Source organism: Zonotrichia albicollis, chromosome 3, assembly GCF_047830755.1.
Source record: "Zonotrichia albicollis isolate bZonAlb1 chromosome 3, bZonAlb1.hap1, whole genome shotgun sequence".
NCBI lineage: Eukaryota > Metazoa > Chordata > Aves > Passeriformes > Passerellidae > Zonotrichia > Zonotrichia albicollis.
Window position 1 is genome coordinate 102,063,251 of NC_133821.1, and position 14,402 is coordinate 102,077,652.

The window sequence follows — 14,402 nt, forward strand, 5'->3', positions numbered from 1 at the left end:
GTTTTAGGGTTGTTTTGAGTACCTCTTCACTAGCAGAACACGAGCCTAAGTCCTTGACTTTGGATAAATACAACCTAGAAAGAAAACCAAAGCATCATCACGATTCTTGTTCAAATCCAACACATAGTATTGGAACAGCCACTGAGAAGAAATTCACTCTTTAGCTGAAATCAGGAGAACTGGTGAAAACATCATTACACACACCCATCCTGCTTTGTGTATCTACCCATGGTCACCACCAGAAAAAAGAAGCTGGGACAGGGGGAGTTCTATCCAAATGTTTGGACCATTCTTGGGTACATGGAATCATTTAGGCTGCAAAAGACCACTAAGATCATTGATTACAACTGTCAGCCCGGCATTGCCAAGTGCACCACTAAACCATGGCCCTAAGAGACAAGTGAACATCTTTTATACACCTCCAGGACCAGTGACTTCCCTGGGCAGCCTGTTCCTGATATCCATTCTACATCTCCCCTAGTGCAACTTGAGGCCATTTGCTCTTGCTGAATCACTGCTTACCTGGGAGAAGAGACCAACCTCCCCCTGGCTACAATCTCCTTTCAGGTGGTTGTAGAGAGCAATAAGGCTCTGAGTCTCCTTTTCTCCAAGCTCCCTCCAAGCTCCCATTTTCCTTAAGATCCCATTTCCTTGTACTCCAGACACTTCAATAGCTTTGCTACCCTTCACTGGACTCACTCCAGCACCTCAGTGTACATCTTTTAGTGAGGGGTCCAGAACTCGAGGCACAGGGGGATGATCACTGTCCTGGCCCTGCTGGCCACACCAGGATGCCATTGGCCTTCTTGGCTACCTGGACACACTCTGCCTCATGTTCAGCCACTGCCAGTCAACACCCCAAACCAGCTTTCCTTTCTTTTTGGCAGGTTTCCATCCACTGCCCCTGCAGCCTGTAGTTCTGCATGGGGTTGTTGTGGCCCAACAGTTCCTAGGTACTGTTAATAGCATTACAAGTGCATCTCAGTGGATTCTGGGGTGCTTGGAAAAGAAATAGCACTTTTTTTTTCCATGTTAGTCACAGCAAAGGCATCTTTATAGCCCCTGTGCACAAGTCATCATGTAGTTCTTGAGGGAGATTTTATGAGCAGAGCTCATTTCCATTTTAGAATAAATAGGCTTGGATTTTTGCTATGCCCTACTGACATGAAGAACAGGATGTGAATAGCTACTCCTTTCAAATGGCATGAAAGCAGCTTCATTTGAATAGGCAGGACCAATCCACTTGCAGTGCAGACTGTTCCCTACTCTTATTCCTGAACTGGAGATATTGCAGATGCAGAGCTCCTGCTCCATTATGTATTTAATGAAAACCAATTGGATTTGTCTTCACCAGCAGGAGGAGATTTCAACAACATATTTAACTTAGAGGAGGAAAGCATTGTAAATTTAGCTATTTTGCTGGTAATAATCCAGAATATATTTTTGTTCATTCTACAAATGGCAGATAAAATGCCATATTTATTCAGAAAACTAGAAGTGCTTTTAGATATCTGCTACCCACTTTGAGCTTCTCTCAGAAGAATTTCCTGCAGTAAAGAGAACAGATGCTACACCCAAAATTATTATCTGTTGTGAACATGGATTTCATGGGCAGCACCTACTATACACTTGATAGAACCTCTTGTCCACATTCCTGTTCTATAAAGTAACCAAAGTCTTAAGATGCATAGGGTTGGATGTGCATGAGGTCAGTTTAAAAATGCTCCAGGCTCATGAACTTTAAGACTGAAAATCAGTTTGGCTTGCGCCATGATACAAAGCACATGATGATTGGTAACCTGAGGCCAATATTTGCAGCAATTAGAACAAGACACCTTTCATCTGCTGCTGAAAATGCCAATACCTTTCCCAGTGTCCAGCCCGCTGACATGAGAGATTTAAATAACATTTTTTTCCCTACTGCAATTGAAGACTAGAACTGATTTATGAAACAAATTTGCCTTTTTCTTCCTTTTTTACTCATTTTTCATATTCATTGTTGCTCACACTTAACCTTTTGACTCTAATTCCTTAATCTGCATGATGCACACAGAGGCTTTGTTCTTTCTGACAAGTCTTATCATTTTTTATCTCTGTCATCTATTTTTTCAGCCATTAGCTGGTCTCAGGCTCTCTGTATCTATAATCTGTTTACATTCTTCTTCATTATTTAGTATTAGTGTAATTCTTCAGCAATCTTTCTCTAGAGCTAAGGTTTTTTCCCTGCCCTTTGCTTCTTCTGAGCCAAATTTCTGTGACAAGAAGACCCCAAACCTATCTGAGGATCAAGACAAGTTAGGCATGTAATAGTGACTGTGTGCTAAAGCTTGGGCTCATGTTCTAATGTTGTTTAATTTACTAGTGTGGACATAGCCTGTCTGTGAGTTTCTGAGCCTGTGCCTGAACTCTTCCTGCAGTTTACTTCAGGGAAAAGTAATCTAGAAATTAATATTAGCTGTTCAGCAATCAGGCGTAACTCTGTTGTAATGGATGTTGTAATAAATATGTTTAAAGCTGAGTTTGGATTGCTCAGAGGTTTTTAAAAGTTATTTATTTTGACCCAAATTTGTTTGGACTTTATTTATATGTGTAGTGTCCCTTGGCACTGTGCTCAATCAAAACCATAAAAAAGATGTTGGCAAATATTACATCTTTCAATTATTATCACGTGTAACTTTTAAGGCAATAATGAAAATATTAAATGTTTGGCCTAAACTTCTGACTGAAATTCCCTTGGCAGTTCACTGCATGTCTCCTCCAGCAGTGTTGCAATGTGCATTGAATGACATCCAGCAGATGATGTTAAAAAGACATCAAGATCAGGAGATATTTATTCTTTCTAAACGCCCACATGACTGTAAACTGCTCACTTCATTAATCAACATTTTGAGTTTTCAAAATATCTCTTCTATGTGAAATCATAGGCCATTTTTCCTCCTTAGTGTTCAAACATTTTCTGGAAATGTGAACCCATTACAAATATAATCTGATTTTCACCCTGGCCCCAAAAGACAGAAAGACAAAAATAAATAAATAAAACTCAAATCCATTCCACAGCTATGAAATGGAGGCACAGAAAGACTAACAGAAAATGTATCTACTAGTTTGGGGTGTCTGTTTTACATTGCTGCAAATCAGGTCCCTAGACATGCAGCAAGCCAACTTTATTTCATTACAGCTTGTCTATGAAGGCCTTTTCCCTGAAAAAGACACAAGATAAGTTTGTGGTAGAATAACTATTCCAAAATAGTTTTATGAATAAGTAACTGTCGGCACCCATGCAGTAAGAGGTAGATTTAAGCAGGCTGTGAGCACCAGGGTGGAGGTGCCTGTGCTGGGGCTGGGACAGAGCCTGGCTGCTGGGGACAGGATCCTGCCTGGTCTCTTTTTGGGTGCACAGGTCTCTTCTCTGCACAGCATCCAGCACTGGCTCCTGGAGGCCCTCACCCTCTCTCTCATGCACCCTCAGATGCGTTGGGTGCCACCACACCATCCCCTGGGCACGATGCCATCAGCCTCCAGGCCCTCATGCCCTCTCCGTCCTCACCCAAAGGCTTCCCCAGAGCAGCTGGAAATTATGGCCCTTATATTGCTTCAAGAAATTAAATTAAGAAAAGAGCGGATATTTACTGTAAATATTGACTACAGAAAAGACCAGGAAAATGTATTCTCTTTGCCAGATTCTACAAAAAAAGCTGTTCTTTTCTTTCAAAACGAACAAATGTTACCAAAGATGAATGAACATAACAGAAAATGATCGTCTGTTCAGAGGAAATACACATGGAAGGTAAGGAAATCATCTGAGCTGATTTAAAAATGCAGCAATCCCTCCATAACTATCCAGACTTCACTACATTTTTTTTTCCACAGAACACCAGAAACACACAGTTAACCCTAAGGAAGAGCTCAGTAAAAACTGTGGAATGTGTGAGGAGCTAAGGAGGAAGGTGCAGCAAGCTGGAGGAAGACGCTGATAAGCTTCTGTCAGTTTTGAGATGTTCTTGCTCAATTGTGTTCAACAGTGAAACTGGGCAAGAAAATGCAGTGCATGCCAATGAGATGAGTGGAACACACAGAGGAACAACTGACAGAATGAGAGGACAGTCTTAAGCTGTGCCATTAGGTTAGACATCAGGAAAAAATTCTTCACTGAAAGAGTGATTGATTGGTCATTGGAATTGTCTGCCCAGGGAGGTGGTGGAGTCACTGTCCCTGGATGTTTTTAAAATAAATCTGGATGTGGTACTTAGTTGATGAGGAGGTACTAGATTATAGGTTGGACTCAGTGATCTCAAAGGTCTTTTCCAACATAGCTCATTCTGTGATTCTGTGAGAATATCACATAAGGCAAACAGGGTGGCCTTTAGAGCAGAAAGAAATTAAACAGTAAGGAAATCATGTTCAGACTAATAATAATTTCTAATATAAGCAGGGTGTTCCTCAGCAGGGAGCAATTGAGGATGAGAGATGCCTGACTATTAGAAGGACACCAGATGAGTATGAGATCGTTGTGCCAAAAATCTGAATTAAGTTCAAACAGCTACTAGCATATGTCAGCTGTGAGTTCAGACAGAAGCAGTGTGTGCAGGAGTCCAGGTCTACCTTTGTGTGTTGCATGTGCTGCTGCTTGCAGCCCAGGCTGGATTAGAGAAGCCTACACTGCACTGAACACCCTTTGGTAAAAGACACTGAGAAGGACATCACCTGACTGGTTAAATGTTGGTCCCAGGACGAGTAGGGCATTACACTGGTGATGGGCAGTTTTGGGTGGGAAGCAAGAAGGTTTGGGTCTGTTGGAGCAGTGATGTCTGGGAGGGATCCTCCTGGGAGCATTGCAGCCAGACTTCAGTGTCTGAGATTCCCTGCGTTCTGCATCTGATTCTCTCATGGCAGCAATGGTAACGGCTGTTTGAAAGGGCTCTGGTAGCAGCAGGTATTTGGCACATCACTTCTGTTTTTGAGCCACGAGTCAGTGCAAGTTTTTCCCCTGTGAGCAATGAGAAGTAATCAAGACAAGAAAATAATTCTGAGTATAGAGCAAAATAACACTTGAACATTAACAAACTACCAGGAAAGCAATGTACTCTTAAGTTTTCCCAACTGCAGGGGAAAATTCAGGATAATTCAGTGAAAAATTTCACAGTGCATATGATTCCCTTGAAAGAAATACAACATGATTGTGGATGTATTTTTAAAAGACACAAGTCAAAATATCACAACAGAGGCTGGCTATACTGTCCAAAATCTTCCCTGGTGTATTACCAAATACACACACCTCTACAATGATGACAGCTATAAACATCTTATTCCACCCTTTCCTAGATGTGCAAAATGTGTTGTCCATCCTTTCTGCAATAAAAGAATGCTGAGGCGCCATCACACGAAAGCTTATTTTTATCCAAACAGCAAACGTCTATAAAAATACAGTCCTACATCTCTGTGATAGATAAGAAATACTAAAGGAGCAATAATAATTAATGGCCATACGAGATGAAACTCCAGTTACTCAGACGGCTGTCTCCACATAATCTGTATTTTATACAAAAGGAGAAAGAACTCAATGGAATTTCAGCTGTGACCGGATAAAAACTGCCAACAAAAAGTGATAAGGAAAGTCTAATGTGCATATTAATCATGTTTATAGCGCCTCATTTGCTGATATATTAGCCTAAACTCCTTTTCAAAATACATTTTTGATCATGGGTAGAATCATTTAATACAATCAAGCTTTAAATAGGACCAATTAATGTTTCCATCTTCTATTAATTAAAAGTAATTGATTATGATAGCCTCTCTAATAAATCACAGAGAAAAAGAGTTTGAAAATGTACTGTTGGATGAGTTGGATTTTTAATAATGTGGAAATATTTAAGCCACACACTGTATCTTTACGTGTTTATTGCCTTAGTTTGCATTCCATGTTTTTATTATCTAAGAATTTTTTGGACTACAATTCAGACCCAACAGTCACATATTATGTTAAAAGGCTGCCTGAAGAATTCTGCACATCTTAAGTCAATGACTTCCTATTTCTTTGTATAAGTAAGCAGGAATAGATAACTAAATAAAGCCTAGAAAAGTGTGTATAAATTACACCCCCTTGGTTTTTATTTTTTTCTTCTTCCTTTAATTTCTATTTTTCAATGTTTATCTTTACTTTCATTTCTCTATTGCTCCCAGCAAATATCCACTACACCATGGCATGACTTAAAGGTGGCCTAGCCTTTTCTTTCTAATTGTCATGAACAATTTATTGGCTGTCCTGTATTCTGTCTCATCAGTACTTTGCACAAACTTATTTGCAATTTTTCATCATGTGAGGCAGACAACATCAATAACAGCAGACATCTTCCTTTCACTTCAGTGGTCGTGGACATGGTCAGCAAGTGAGGGCATTTTTCCTGTTAGCTTGAAGCACGCCTCTTGTTTGTGCTTTTGGTGAATTGGTGTAATATCTGCTTCACAACTGCCTGGGGATGCATCCGCATTTGGATGCAGCATTTTCCTGCCTGGAGACTGAAACAATAAAAGAGCAGGATAGGGAATGACCATTGCACGGGGCAAACATCCCACAGAAAGCCTCTGCACTTGAATAGAAAGCTTCCCTAAAGAATAAGTGTTCTTACGCATGGAGGGTAAGGAAAATACTTAGGGCTGAGGGAAGCTTGCTTTAGGTTCCTAAGACATATTTGAAAAATGCCTCTTTCATAACAGCAACAGAGGGATGATTTGATTGTTTTGTACGTTTCCTGTGTGATTTGCAAAGTTGCCCTGCAAGCTCACATGACCCTCTGCATCTCTCCACGTCTTCCTTTGCATCTCCTTTCCAGCCATTATTAGATTTCTCCAGGGGCACCAAGACTGGCCCATTAGTGGCCACATTCTTCACCACAAATAATTGCCAAATTAGTACTCCCTAACTAAGTGCATGCAAGAGAATTGGCCCTTTAATAGTTTCTTCAGAAGTAAATGGTTCTTATCACACCAGATAAGACTCCAGGCATTCATTTTCCCCTCGCGTGGAGCCGTTTTTCTGCATCCCGCACTGCAGAGCGTTGGCGTTGGTGTGTCCCTGTGCGTCGTCCTGTTTACGTCAACGGGCTGCCGTGATTATTCTATCACCACGTTCATGTTACAGTTCTGGACAGTTCAAGGTTATGTGATTTACTGGCTAATCCTACTTCTTTTTTTGAGAAATTAAGTGTCTCTGCTCTCCTAGCCTTTCACAGAGAGCTGGCAGATCCTGCTGCAGTGGTCCTCACTCCCACACACAGCCTGGCTTCAGATGAGCTTGCCTTCCTCTGTACAGAGCCTTTCATTTCTGTCAAGCTAACTCAAACAGACTGAAAAAGAAATCTTTTACCCACTTAGCTCACCTGCATAACTTGTGGGCTACCAGAGCGAGGCCCAGCCTGGGATGGGGTAAAATGTGACCTAGCTCTGAATGGAAAACTGTGTGTCACACTGCATATTCACTTTTTGTTTCTTTCTGAAGAAAAATGATAATTTTCCTCAGTAAAATTAATAGTATGAGTTCGAATAATTGTTGGGCAAATAGTGTACCAGGATGACTTCATGTTCCCAAATTACAAGCTTAATCTCCTGGAAGACTTTGGAGCTTTGATTTCCTACTGATAACATGATGATGTACATGTTACCAGTTAAAAAGACATTTACAGATGCCCTAAATTCAGGAGTTAAACTAAACCTCTGCTCGTCCCAATTCTGCTATATTGCATTCCTGAGAATGTCACCATTGTATGGTTTATGTACAGCACAATATGATTTAACAAATGACAAGCTTTTTCCCTAGATGCCATGACTTCATTCATTCAGTTATGTTACTTTTCAAGTGATAACACTCTAATTAGCTGCTGAACTTTGGTATCCCTTGCATACCCTTCCCAGTCCAAACGTTCACTTATCTCTCCAGAAGTGCTACATGACATCCTTGTTGTTTCAGGAGAACACAGTTACCATTCACTGACTGCCCCCACACTATCTAAGATAAGTGTTATATGACACATCTTCTAATTCAGAGAAGTGCACAAGCAACAAAAGCTGTCCTTCTGTACAAACTTCTCAATCAGCAAACTCAAAGCACCACCATCTTATACAAAGTGCTGAGTTACTTTGCTGTAACATTGCTGAATATTTAAGTCTGGCCCAGGCAAGGCAGGGATTATCTTTCTCTCGCACATACAGTGTTTGTACATGTTATGCTCTCATTTCTGAGCAGCAGCAACCTCGCAGATGTACTGTGTTGTATGCTGTAATTTAACTTTTGCAGTCCTGAGCCAAAATCCCCAAAAGTGAATTCAGTTTGATTCACAGCAGGAATTCACTCTTTCATGGAACCTCAGTTCCATAAATTTTATGTAAACAGTTTGGGTTTGATATTAATTGCATGTATACAAAGACAGTTTTTTCTCAATTTACTCAAAGAACAGTTCTGGCTCCATTTTGACTGTTTCTTTCTTTGTCCTGTTTTTTACCCAGTGATGAAAAGAATCACAGGAATAAATCTGCACCACACCAAGTAACACAGTGCAGACACAGCCTTAGACCAGAGCCCTGTGAGCCCTTTCATGCTATTCTCCACATCCTGTTTGACTAGTCTTAATTAGTCCCCTACTGACTTTGGACTTTCTGCAATTCTTGAAGAAGCCTGATGCTTGGAAAGAAGCACTTCCAAAACCTGCGGCAAGCATCCAGTTCTCTCACTGGGATTCTCTCAGTCCATCACAGGAAAATACCTACAAGGGAGGAAGAAAAGCACTGTGTTGGAAATTTCAGCACAGGGAATGGGAAACCCATTAGCGATATTCCCCTCTAAGACAACTGCAGGAGACTCCCTTGCATTTTGCCATCCACAGATTGAGGACTTCTTGCCAGTGACATAGCCCACGAGAAGAACCACAGAAGTAAGCTTCACAAGACATTTAAGTGCAGAACTAACAAAATGTTGAATGAATTCCAGCTGCTGGAAACATGTGGCAGATTCTCAGTTTTATCTTCACTATCTTTGTTTGCAAACAAATGTGCATTTGTTCTCCGTTTGTTTTTTACCCAGTGACTTCAAATGAGCATCATTTTAACTCTAGGTCCCTGGTGAACATACAGCCCCATAAAATCACACCAAATTATATGTCAAGTATAGAAAGGGCTGTTACAAAGAGGAAGAGTACAATCTGTTCTCCATGTCCATGCTTCACAAAGCAAGAAGCAGTGAGCTTGTATTGCAGGAAGAAAGAATCAGATCAGACATTGAGAAAACCTTTCCAACAGTAATGCCAAGAAGTACAGAAGAGGTTGCCTGGGGAGGTTGTATTCTCTATGCCTAGTAGCCTTTAAGAACACATTAGATCAAGATCTGTCAGAAGTATATATCAGTATTACTGAGCCTCCCTTTCCATAGTTTATGATTCTCCTTTGAACTTAATTCATCTTGCAAGTTTTAGAAAGCTTGCATCCAGCTGGAAAATAAATTGCCACTCAATAGTATTGTATTTAGGAAGATTTACACTTCTAGAATATTTAAGAAGATTTACGCTTCTAAAATATCTAGGAAATGGAATCAAAAGTTTTGCTTTAAATATAAATGATCATTGAACTGAATCTATAGAAATCCACTGCTGAATCTACTGAAACGCACTGCTGGGAAAAGGGCCAAAGTTGGAAGACACCATTCTTTTGTTGGTGGTAACTCCTGTGTTCTTATTGCTCCTCCCAAAAAGCAGAATGTCAATAAATAGTGACATTGAAACATTCCCAGAGGTCAGGAGTTTGAAGAAAACTGATTGTAGTAAGACACATAAAGAGTTCTGAGCTTTTAGATTTTTAGAGTCAACGCTGGTATACCTGTCAGAAGTGATCCCATATTAGCACCTGCCAGACAGGCAATCCTAGTGGTGTTTCTATTCTAATTGTGATGTATTTTGATCCTGCTGATACCTTGATTATTTTTTCCACTTTTGGAAAGGGAGGTCTCAGCAGGTTTCAATCGTGTGTCCTACCACCTGTACTAGACAGCAAACATCATCATTTTCTGTGTGGCTACTGGCACAGAGCATTTATTCTGCATTTGGGCATAAAGCATGTGTGTGCAGCTGTGACTTCCCCTGTGTGAGCAGAGCCATGAAACAAGGTCTCACAACAGAAGTTGTCTCTGTGCCTGATCCTGCAATGTGGGAGTGCAGGGAAGAGCCAGCACAGACCTGGTGTTGCTGTGGAGTGCTGGTTGATGGCTCTTCTTCACCTATGCTGATCATTGGCTGCAACATTTTTTGATATCCCAAAAGTCCTGAACTACCTGGTATTCAGTGTGATAAATTGTGACTTGGAAAGAGTCCTGAAACAATAAGAAACTGCAATAATCCACAACTAGAGTTTTTAACAGCATAAGAACAGGATGTGTATTCTCACCAGTTTTATTTGTGGGATTCAGAATGCCATAAAAGTAGCAGAAAAGGGGGTGGGGGGGTTGCTTTGCTTTACTGGTAAGGGTGGATTGGTTTATTACTGCATTCATTATAATTAAAATTCCATAATATACCCACATAAAGGTATATGTCACAGTTAAGTTGATATTTTTCTTGCTTTATTTATGACCACATAAAGTATGGTTTCCTGAGCATAATCTCCAAAAGCTCAGGGATTTAAGCTCCACCCCATTTATATATCTTAAACACTACACACAAATGTAATTCCTGTGGCTCCTCTACTCACTCTCCACACTTAAAAATGGTTCAGGCCAAAGGTAATATGTTTCTTACATGCTGAGTACAACTCAGCATAAACAGTTGGTTCTATATCTAATCTTAGGATAAAAAGTAAATATATATTGGATTTGAGACTACTAATGCTCAAAATGCTGACCAAAACCTGTTTCTGAGGATATTCTGTATTCATAAACGGGAAACAACCAGAAGGACCTAGCTCCTCAGAAGTTCCAGTGACATGCTTCCCCTTCCACCCATTGCAGGACAGGTCAGAAAGACACATTCCAGGACAGTTTTGGATGGAAGACAGTGTTGTGAGTGGCTGAAGTTCTTGAGCAGTCCCACAGAGAGGCTGAGACCCCTCTGTGAGGTGCCTGCAGGAGCCTGTGCCTCTGAGAACATGGTTTGAGATCCAACGTGTTTTCCCTCAGTTTGCAGAAGATCCAGGAAACTGGAGGGCTTGAAGCCTTTCAGCACAGAGGCAGAAAAGAAGAGGAGGAAATAAGAGGAAGAAAATTCCTTCTGGCCACATGAGAGCTTGGAAATGCCACCAGAGGAAATTAATTTTTTACGTTTACTGACTAACACCTGGCTCTGCTGCAAGGCTGAATTTCTGGGGTTTTTTTTCACATCTTCCAAGCTTGTACAAGAAAGAGGCAATTCTGGGCTCTCCTGCAACCAGGTTTTTAAAGTGGACTGTTAAAAAAGCTTTGTATGTGACCTCAGATCAAAATTTTCAGTCTTATAAGAGGAGGATTTTGACAAAATTCATAGGACTCAATGAAGAGAAGAGAAAGAATCTGGAAAAAGAGTTTTATGAGACCATCTAGATAAATTTGTGAACTTATTTTAACAAAGAAAAGTATGAAGAGGTTCAATTCTTCTTCTGCATGGGAAGTCTATGATGGTAGGATTTTTTTTAAAGTCTGTAAAAGCTTACCAGGTTCTAGTAACTGGCAGGCCCCAGAAGACATCCTGTGATATTTCACACTGTTGTTCATTAACTGTTGAAATTTTTAATTTGGGGGTTTGCACTGAAATTATTTATTTGGGATACTCCTTGTATCCCTGATGTAAACAATGGATGCTGCCTGAAAGATTTTTGTCAGCCTGTCAGTTATGGACTTGCTGAAGAAAACTTTGCTGAGGGAAGTGCCAAATTCAAAGCTTTGTGTAAGGTAGATATGGAATATTGTAGGTAATGGATTATTACATACCAGAAGCTGCAGATAGTCTGGTACTGAAGATAAGGGTCTCTTGCATTGCAGGTGGAAGATGGTAGCCTTTCCAAAAATACTTCCAGCAATGGTTTGATTGTTTTGGGGTTTTTTTTTTAGATCTGTCCCTTTTACTGAGGACACTGAAATGTTTCAGAGGTGATGATCCCTGACAGCAAAACTGTCAGAGAACCTCCCACTGATGTCCTGGGGAGAGAAAAATACTTAAAAGGAACAAATAAGATTACAGTTCAGAGGAAAGAGAGTCTTGTTGCATTCACCTGGCCTGCACATGAGCCTTCACCTCACTGGTGAAATGGTGTAAAGACCACACTGGCAATGATAAGACCGTGAATGCATTGGTTTCTTTTATCCTGTTTCTGATTAGAAGACGGTTTATCTTTAGGGCAAATTTTTATCCATGTGACCCAGAGTAGATGCTATCTCAGTATCCAAGGCTGGAAATTTTCATCAAGAAAGATGCATGATGAAACAAGTTGGAGATAAATGTCCTCCAATGAAAGAACTCAAAAGCTTTTTGACCTTATTATTGTTTCATTTGAGGCCTTTATCTAGACATCTGGTCCCTGAAGGTTGAGTGCTAAGGTAGGGAAACCCAACAGCCATGCCCGCATCATGCCTGGGGTCTGGCTCTGGTCTTATTGGTTATTCCCTTGGCACTGATGAAATACTAAAACTCTGTTTCCCTATTACTTTATCTTAATAATTGCTGAAGAAATGCTTACAGACATTGAAACAGTGGTTTGAAAAACCATTCAGTAAGCCATTAGCTTTGATGTTAACAGATTATACTCTGCAACTAATGGTAAATTTTGCTGCTATTTCCTTTCTAAAAAAGGCAGAAAAGATGGATTTTTAGTTTTTAGGGGCCAAATTGATGAGATTAACTATGTGCATTTCATTTATCAAGAGCATTAAGTGTTTTGCAGTGAATGATGAGTGTATTTTAGATATACTGAAAACACATAGATATATAGTGTTAGAAGTTGTCTACAAGAGAGCCATTATTTACATCCTTTATATCTAATCAAGATAAACTCTCAGTCTCATAAATAAGAACATACTTATTTGCTTTAGTGACTTATTTGAGTCTGGAAAGATTTGCTGAGCAGGGGCTGGGCTCGATAATATTTCACAAAGCTAAAAATTCAGTCTTGATACATTCTTGACATGAGACACATCATTTTTCACATATAAGAACAATTACCTCATGTTTACACAGCATTTAAAGCATGGAAAGTGATTAGATTTTACCATGTCTGGCATGCCGGGGATGTACAAATTGCTACTGGCTCTTTATATATGGAAAGACATCCATTTAATGCTCTTTAATTTGGTGCCACTTATCTGCCTGTGGAAAGGTTCACTCCTGGTGCTGGTGATGAGTATAAAGCACAGGCCTAGAAACAACTGTCAGAGAGGGAGGAGGCTTTAACAGGGAGATAAGTGTTAAGATAGATCTGCCTCCTCGAATCAGTGGGATGAGCCCCATATCCAAGGAAGCCCACTCCTCATGGAGTTGATAACACCTTCCTGTGGTGGGAGAGGCCAGCTGGCTGCTGCAGGGAGCCTCTGTGCTCAGGAGGGAAGGGGAATCCCGAGCAGAGAGAGGAACTGACCGTGTGACGGATTCGAGCTCGCCAACAACAGCTGTCTGGCAGGTGAGGGTGCTCCAGCAGGACCTGCTCCAGCAGGGAGGGCAGGGGCATCCTCATGGCACAGCAGGAACCTTCTCCATGGCAGGCTGGGAGCCCTTCAGAAGGGAACCAAATACATCAGAGGGGGGGGGTTCTCATGCCTGTGTCCCAGTGACTCTTCAGAGAATATCTCAGCTCAGAAGTGGAGTGACAAATCCAGACTGCAAAACCCACTTTTCTAGCTGTCTGCCATGCTTGTCCTGTGTGGCCTGTGAAGACCAAGCCCATTCTCCTTTCTCCAAGTGTCCTTGCCATCACTAATAGAGCACCTGAGCTGTCATCACCAGAGTTAAGCTCTTCTTCATTTGCACTGACACACCTGCAGGCATGCTGCCCCATTTGCAGCATCTGTGCATGTCTGCACTTCAGTAGCAGTGAGCAGGTTTGCTTTGCTCTGAGTGCAGTTTGCTTAATAAACAGCCCACAATATTGCACTTTCTTTGAAACACATTGCATGCATTATCTAATGCCAAGATGAACAAGTCCAGGAATAGACAGCTTGGCTCAGGGTCTGGGATATTAAGTAGCCTGAGTTGATCTCCTGACCTCCTCCCCAAGCAAGGGCTATGCTGCTGGCTATCCCAGACTAATAAACTTGTTATTTCTCTGATTCCTGTATAGCAGTGTCTGGCACAGAGAGCAGGCCATGTGTGGTGTTTCTCTCAAAGATTATGAAAATAGCATGAAAATGCTTCAGCTTTGCTGAAGTGGCCAATTTTCTGGCTATAGTTTTTGTTTGTTGACAT